The sequence below is a fragment of the Culex pipiens genome, chromosome 3 (genome assembly GCF_016801865.2).
Source record: "Culex pipiens pallens isolate TS chromosome 3, TS_CPP_V2, whole genome shotgun sequence".
Classification (NCBI taxonomy): domain Eukaryota; kingdom Metazoa; phylum Arthropoda; class Insecta; order Diptera; family Culicidae; genus Culex; species Culex pipiens.
Window position 1 is genome coordinate 166444131 of NC_068939.1, and position 8956 is coordinate 166453086.

The following is an 8956-nucleotide window of genomic DNA, read 5'->3' on the forward strand; positions in this document are numbered from 1 at the left end:
ATCCCTACTCAAAATACAGAATTTCATAAATTTACATACCCATGTTGTATGATCAGCCTCCAAAATTGTACGGAGACTTATGAAAAACTTATGATGCATTTGATTGCGTTTTTAACCGTTGTATAAACAAACTTACTTTGGACTTTTGGACCCTATTCGACCCGTTGGTTGGCCAATAAATTACAAAATAAAATGGTGTTGATAACCCAATGTCGCCATCTTTGATCACATTGGAGCACTTTTTGGTAATATTTAAGGTCAAATTTTAAATCAAATTAACTTCCTCCCTACCCAAGATTTTTTACGGTTTTCCTTGCCATTTGTTACAGAGTTGACCAAATTGGATGCAATTTGAATTGGAGGCAGTAAATATCCTGCGTAAATAAAACTGCGCAGGAAAACTGAGTTCACCTCATTCAAAAAATTTCGAGATGTTTCAATTTGAAGGGAAAAATTAGTGCTCTGGTGCAACGGGTGTGCCCCATTTGGCATAATGGACGTTTGGCATAATTATTACTGTTTTTGCCTTTCTTACTAAAGAAAGGTATAGGGTTTGCTTTTGGCTCCGACTCCAAATCAAGCTTCGTTCCCAAATCATTTCTCGAGAAATATTCATTCGAAAAATCTGCAAAAAATCATGGACGACCGATTTTCGACGCCCGATCGGTTGACAATGACAGAATTGGTCTATCTTCAATATCCGAATTTTGGCGCTTAATTTACTGTAGAGCACGCGTGACGTCCGTGTGTGGTAAAAAAGTGCTCAATTTTGTGGTAGGGGGTTTCTCAGAGCCCACATTATGGATTTAAGCTCTCTTAGGCGCATTTGAAAGGGGATGTGCTGAACCTGGACCAGTTCCATACCAAATTTGAATTTATCCATTTTTTAAGGGGACTCGGAGTGTGTTTTCACCTGATCAGGTGGTTTTCAAATGAAAATTCGATCGAAAATTGAAGTATTGAAATCGTTTATTTATCCAAAAAATTGCATTTTTCGAGCCCTACAATTTAGCGATAGGCAGAAAACATAACGAACATCGCAAATTGTGAGCTAATTCTCTACCTCACAAATAATTTGTTCTGATTTAAAAAACGAAAATGCTTGTGTGCGAGCACAGCTTACACCCGGCCATGGCAAATGAGGCAAAAACCAGCGCTTTTCAGTTTTATGAAAAAATCATGATGAGTTTTGAATTGATTCATGAATGGACCATTCTTTATTTTGCTATTTCTTTGAAAAAAAATCAACTGCCGTTATCTTCCTTTTGTAAGAAAGGCTCTATCTCACCCCAGGTGGGATTAAATCGGGTTTTTTTTCTAAAAGTATTTCTAATTTTTACAACTGTAAATGTATTGTTTTTTTACCTTTTTTTATATTACTATAAGAGATTATCATTTGTTTCGAATTATTAGGTATCTCTACATTTTTTCCACAATAGTAAATTGTTTTTTTTTTTTGAATAATTCACAATAAAACATTTTAATGAAGTCTTCATACTTTTATTTAAAATTTAGTTTAAAAAAGGAAACATTTACATTTTTCCTCTTTCAATATAAGTAGCATTTATATTTTTTTATGGAATTTTCCCTTCTTTAATTTGAATTTCAACTTAAAGATGACAAAAACCCCTTCAAATCTTCGACAATGGAGGCAACTTTTTTTTATATTTTGCAATTAAGTTTTTTTTTTTGCAATTTTCCCATCTTTTTTATATTCAACTTGAAGAAGGGAAAATCTCTTAAAGCTCTTTAAACATTTCTATCACTTCTGCATTTTTTCTCTGTTGGTTTATTTTTTCGCAATAAAATTGTTTACGCAAGTTCCCTTCTTTTATTAATTCAAAACCAATCTTAAAGACGGGACAACTAAAAACAAAAGCAAAATAAATTGATTTTTTGAATAGATGTAGGTGAAAAACATAAAAAATAATGAGATTTAAACAAACATTTAAAGATTTTTATATAAAAGAAGGGAAAATTTCATAAACAAACTCAATTTTCAAATATTCAAAATGTATTTTTTTTTAAAGATGTTCCCTTCTAAAAGTTGAAATTAAAATGAAAAAAGGGAAAATTTCATTACAACTCATTTGCCAAATATTTAAAGAAAGAAAAAATGTACATCCATTAGGTTGAATATTAAAGAAGAGAAAATTGCATAAAAAACAATAATTGCAAAATATTGAAAAAAACAAACTGCACAGCTTTTGAATGATTTTGCCTTCTTTAAGTTTTAAAATAAAAGAAGAGAAAATTGCTTTAAAAAAAACTTATTGCATTTCTTTAAAGAAGAGCAAAATGCAGATACATTATTTAGGGTAGAGTAGTCATCAGTGAGACACGGGGAACAATGATTAAATGGCTCTCACAAGTCGTAGTTTCAACCAATCAGGCTCATATTTGGGGGAATGGTGTGTCTACTAGATACACGTCTGCGATAGTAGTGGCTTTGGTTATGAAAGCTCCCTTGCAAAGTTATGCATACATGTTTGATTCTGGGGTGTAAAAGTAAATTATGACTAAAAATTACATTTACGCTCATAGGCTGCCATTAACACAAAAAATAATATTTCTCCAAATTTCTTTCGTCACTTCACAGGGCATGAGTTGGGCTACATTTTCTTTTCTTAAGATTTGGGCAAAATTTAGAATTTACCCAGAATCCACGATTGTCTCATTGTTCCCCACTCTTTTCGGCCAATGTGTAACAATGAGACACTTTGATTTTTCTTCATTAAACTTTTCAAAATAGATGGAAATCTTTCAAAACATGAATTAAAAGTGATTTTTGGCATATTTATAGAGTTTAAACTTTATTTAACCAAAAATACAAAGTTATTTGGTATTAATATGAGGATTTTACAAAAATTTGATACTTTTTTAGTGTAACTTTTGTTAATAAAAGTTTCATGTTGGCAAAATTGCTTGAAAATGTTCAAAGCAAGTCACCTGCCATGGAACAATACAAAAACACGATGTTTTACTAGAAAAATGTTGATTTTCGTAGAGTGTCTCACTGTTCCCCAGCTTGTTGAATAACTCTGGTTGTAGACGTGAGATCGATCTCATATTTTTATTAGTGCTAGAACAAACTAAAAGAAAGAAAATGCAACAAAAAGCTCTTTAAAACATGCTAATGAAAAAAATACAAAAATCGTTGAAGTTTGAAAACCAAAAGTGTCTCATTGATGACTACCCTACCCTAGGTTGAATTTAAAAAAAAAGGAAAAGGTAAAATAGTAAAAAATCTTTATTGCAAAATATTTAAAGACTGGCAAAACTTACATCACTTTGTTAGGTAGAATTTAAAATAAAAGAAGGAAAAATTTAATACAAAAAATTAGCAGCAAAGTATTTCAAAGGAGAATATTATATAAATTATTTTTAAATACATTTTCTAGTAAATTTATGAAAAATTGCATTTTAAAGCATTTTTAAGAAATATTCAAAAAAGGGGAAAAATTACATCTATTGGGAGAAAATGACAAAAATACTTGATTTCTTGAAAAAAAAAAATCATCTTAATCTTAATTAAAAAAATCAGTTTAGCTAGAAAATAGGAAAAAAGCTTTACATTATTATTCTTCACAAAAGATAAATACTTTATACTTTATAAAAAATAAATACAGAAAAAGCTAGCAATAATTATGCTAAACGTCCTTGATGATTTTTGAACGAGTTATGCCAAACGTCCAATATGCCAAACGTCTTGGACCAATTATGCCAAACGTCCATTATGCCAAACGACCTTCTTGAAAACCCGTTATGCCAAATGTCCATTATGCCAAATGGAGTACACCCGAACAGGCCAATTTTGTGAAGTTATTTTCTTTTATTTAATCCCTATGACCAAAGAAGCTATTTTCTGTTATTGGTTCACCCATAAAAATCTTCATACAATTTAAGCAGATGTCCATACAAAAACGGTATGCAAACATTCGAAAGTCTGTATCTCTTGAAAGAATCTCCTGTTTGTAGCGGCTATCCCAGAAACCGACCCAATCTTTAATATTTTTTTGACGAAATTTTAGAAAGTTTTCTCAAAAAAGGATAAACACTACTCCAAACGGTTGAAAATTAGCGGTTAAAAACCCCCAAAGAGCAAAACTTCTTACTTTAAACAAAAAAATCGAGTTTTGCGACCCTATTTTAGCCAAATTTGTATGGTTGATTGCCTGTAAAATAAAAAAAAATGCATTTTTTTTAATATTTAATCATCGCCATTTTGGTCGCCATCTTCAATTTAAAAAGTCTAAATAACTTTAGAGTAGTTCAAAGGCCATACCAAAGCTTAACAATCAAAAATAAGACAAAGAAAAAAAAAATCGTGATTCGATTATCCGAAGTGAAATTTTGTCAAGGCTTCGGATGATCGAGTCTGGACTGTAATTGATATAATGAATTCCACAATTTTTGAGAACTTCAAAAATTGTGGATTTTACGTTAATTAAGATTTTCTTCTGAATTTTTTCATGGTGTCGATCCAAATCCCAAAATAAAATTCCCTGACTTTTCCCTGACCTCTCCAGACCACAATTTTTTTTTATTTTCTATTTTTTACTAACATATTGTTTGGAGTGTTTTTATGGTTTCATGCATTTTCCTTTTTGAATATTGCAAATTTAAGATATAAAAAAAATCAATGACTTTTTTATATTATTTTTCTATTGATGGATTCTGCAAAAACTTAAAAACTTTTTTTTGTCAATCATTTTTTCTAATCGAACATCCAAAATGAGCAACTATAAAATTGTCCTATTTTTTTATCTGGTGATGCCATTTTAAATGTTGCCAAAAAATCTAGAGTTTTTTTTAATGGGTCCTATAAACATATGAAACACATTAGCTTATAGGACCTTTAAAAAAACTCTAGAAATAATTAATTATTGCAATTGTTGCAAATTTCAAATTGCGATTAGTTAGTTTCACTTCATTTCCTAAAGCAAATTTAAAGTTAAAAGTTTTCAAAAAATAAGCAATTGAAAATTTGAATTAAAGTAAAAAGTCATGTTTAATTTTAAAATTGTTGCCTTTGGCGGAACTTTCAAACGAACTAGGCCGATGCCATTTTTGATTGTGTTTTTATTAAAAAAAAACTAAAGGTTTTGGAGACAAAAACATGAAAAATATGTAATTTTGTAGAACCTTAAGAAAGATTAAAACAAAACTGAAAAACTAAGAAAAATATACAATTAAATGTAAATTTTTCAAGTACATGTTTACGGTTTTAAAAAAGATCTACGTCTTTTTCAACAATGATTGTATTTAAAGTAAACGATTTTCTGGACATTTGAAGAAAACATCTTCTTAAATAATTTTACAAAAAAAATATTTTTGCTATAAAATTAAAAAAAAATGTGTCTGCCTTGACCAGAGCCTACAGGCGATCATTCACACAATCAATACATTTTATAAAAAATAAAAACAAAATCGAGAAATTAAAAATGAGAGTGTGTGCAATATGGAGTTAAACTTTCTGTGCAGTTGCTGTGAAGCTTTCCATGGCACTTCGAAAAGTTTAACTCCATGTTGCACGCACACACTCTCACTTTTAATTTCTCGATACAACCTGCTCGAGCTTTTCAAAAAGTCAATGTTTATCAAACTTAGATATTTGGGTGTTTTGGAATAGATTCCAAATTTAAGCTCGATCTGACCATGGGAACTCCTCCTTGTAACCCCTTGAATGTTGTTTGGGGAAAATATGTGAAATGTAGTTGTACAATCCCTATGAAATCTCGGATGCTGGAAACAACTTTTCCGAAGAGACCACATTTTATAAATTCTTGAACTCTCAAATTCCTTTATTCAGAATTGTTACGGAGAAATCGAAAAAAAATTCGCGCCATCCCAAAACCCAATCCGCGTCATTTTAAGAAAAATAATTTTGCGACAAACATACAAAAAAGTTTCATATTAATTCAATTTTGTAATCTCAGAACGCAGAATCTTGAAACGCTGAAAATGTATTTTTGCTAGGATTAGGTAAACTAGAGGAAAAAGCCAAAACAAATATTTTTGCAAAAAGAAAACAAACATTTAGAAATTTAGATCTAAAATGAAATCTTAATAGAAAAATAATAAAATTTAAAAAATGTAATAAATTCTCGATATTGAGGTTTTAAATTTAAGATACAGTTCATACTCGATGATCTTACCAAAGCGTCACTTGAAAAAATCGAAGCAATGTTTTCTACATCTTCTTCTCAAAATTTCTCTAACCGAAAAAACTCCAAAAACACTTCAAATTTTATCAATATGCAATCTAAGATGGTAACAAAAATGGCAGCATTTAAGCAATTTAAGAATTTAAGAATTTAAGAATTTAAGAATTTAAGAATTTAAGAATTTAAGAATTTAAGAATTTAAGAATTTAAGAATTTAAGAATTTAAGAATTTAAGAATTTAAGAATTTAAGAATTTAAGAATTTAAGAATTTAAGAATTTAAGAATTTAAGAATTTAAGAATTTAAGAATTTAAGAATTTAAGAATTTAAGAATTTAGGAATTTAAGAATTTAAGAATTTAAGAATTTAAGAATTTAGGAATTTAAGAATTTAAGAATTTAAGAATTTAAGAATTTAAGAATTTAAGAATTTAAGAATTTAAAAATTTAAGAATTTAAGAATTTAAGAATTTAAGAATTTAAGAATTTAAGAATTTAAGAATTTAAGAATTTAAGAATTTAAGAATTTAAGAATTTAAGAATTTAAGAATTTAAGAATTTAAGAATTTAAGAATTTAAGAATTTAAGAATTTAAGAATTTAAGAATTTAAGAATTTAAGAATTTAAGAATTTAAGAATTTAAGAATTTAAGAATTTAAGAATTTAAGAATTTAAGAATTTAAGAATTTAAGAATTTAAGAATTTAAGAATTTAAGAATTTAAGAATTTAAGAATTTAAGAATTTAAGAATTTAAAAATAATATTTTTCTGTTCTCTTGATTATTATTATTTTACTTTTTTTTGAATATTGATATCTTTGATTTTTGTTTTTTTTTTCGAATCTTTTAGTTTTTTTTAATATGGATTTATTTTTTTGGGATTTTCAATACTTTTTTTCGTTATTTTACTTCCTAATTTCTGAATAATCAAATTTTCAATGTTGGAGATGTAATTTTTGAATGTTTGGATTTTTTTTTATTTTTCTTCAAGAATGTTCAAATTTAAAAAAATTCTACTGGTTGAATCCCATCTAAAATTCAAAGGCGGAGAAGCTTCTGTTACGTCCAATCGAGCTCATATTTGGGATAGAAGCACAGTACACCCACTGGAACATGCCCAATAATAATTTTTGTTACATCCAAATGTCTGTATCTTCAGGAAAAGTTTGAAATATGGTTAAGATTCACAAGATTAAAATTGAATGTATCCAGTATAAAAGAACAATAAATAAGGATAAATAACATTGCTCAAAACTTTAAAGAAATTAATTATTCAGAGTCAGTATGTTTAAAAATGAGTTGAGTGTAGTCCGTAACAACCATGTCTTTCCATAAATTTTTGATTTATTTCTTTAATTCTTGAATTTAATTCTTTAATTTTTAATTCAATTTCATCATCACTATTTTACTTACATTTTAGATTACACAAAATTAGACTAGTTTAATGTTGAGAAAAATATAAATTTAGATAACGAATACTAAAGTGAAATTTTGGAAAATTTTCTAGCCTTACATTTTTTTAGAATTTAAGAATAAGAATTTAAAAAAATGAGATATCAACAATTCCAAATTACCAGAATTTCAAAATTTTAAAAACTTTGAATCTTTATGCTTTAGAATTTTAGATTTTTTAAAATTTTCAAATGTTCGAATGTTTTAACTTAAGATTTTTTAAGTTATTCAATTTTTCTGACAAAATGTATGATTTTCTCTATGGTCCCTATATGCTAAGCAATCGACCAATTTTAGAACAAATCTCTGCCTCATATTGTCCCACCCTGTGTGCGCTAGTAATTTGTAATTTTCAGTTGAACGGAAATCCAAATTATTTGATTTTTAAACCTAAACATATTGCAAACAAGCTACGCGATTTTCATCGTGACCCTTTTCTTAAGCATTTTTTATATGGAGTTCTGCGTTCCTTCCGGACTGACCAATAAAAAAAATAAATATTATCAATGTTGCAAAGTTTGGCTCGGAAAACATTCAAATACATCATCAAGGGCGAATTTTCAAAATGGAATGAAATTTTGTAGTAATATTTTTAAGATCATCGAAATTCCCTGACCAAGCTTAAAATTCCCTGACTTTCCCTGACTTTTCCAGGTCAAATAAAATTCCCTGACAATTCCAGGTTTTCCCTGACTTTTCCAGAAATCGACACCATGTTTTTAATTAAATTTTTTTCTTTCTACCAAAAGTTAAATGAGTTTATTTGCAATATGTTATATTTTCAATGTAGGAACACTGAGACACCATATAAAAATCAACGTAATTTTCATATAACATACTATTTTCTATCATACCTAGTTTGCATTATTATTCTACCAAAGTGATTTTCCCGGCCAGACTAGAAAATTCCCAATTTTTTCCCGTGGTAACCACCCTGGCCAGCAAATTTTGCTTATTCGATGTGCTTACTCAACGGCATCTGTTTGCTGGAAAGTTTATAGACAGTTTGCCATACGCCGAAGATAGGTGACTCACGAAATTAGACATATTTCCCCTACATCTAAGAATCAATTTGCGACAACGTGGAGAACTGCTCAAGTTGCGAAGGAGCAACTGCACGAGCTGCACGCGAACCGTTGCCAAACAACAAACAGTCAACGCTGAGATAACGAAACGCTATTAATAGAGCTCAGTCTTCAGTCCGCTCTGCTCGCCACAAACTCACCCTCGAATCACCAAATCCTCGATAGTATAGTGGTCAGTATCCCCGCCTGTCACGCGGGAGACCGGGGTTCAATTCCCCGTCGGGGAGAGAAGGATGGAACTTTTTTTTTCACTT

At 29.1% G+C, this 8956-nt stretch overlaps 1 non-coding gene across 1 annotated transcript; it reads left to right on the plus strand.

Moving 5' to 3' along the window:
- Positions 1-8857: 8857 nt before the first annotated feature.
- Trnad-guc (transfer RNA aspartic acid (anticodon GUC)) lies at positions 8858-8929 on the plus strand. Its single transcript has one exon. It is a non-coding gene; the product is annotated as a tRNA-Asp (tRNA).
- The last annotated feature ends 27 nt before the right edge of the window (positions 8930-8956 follow it).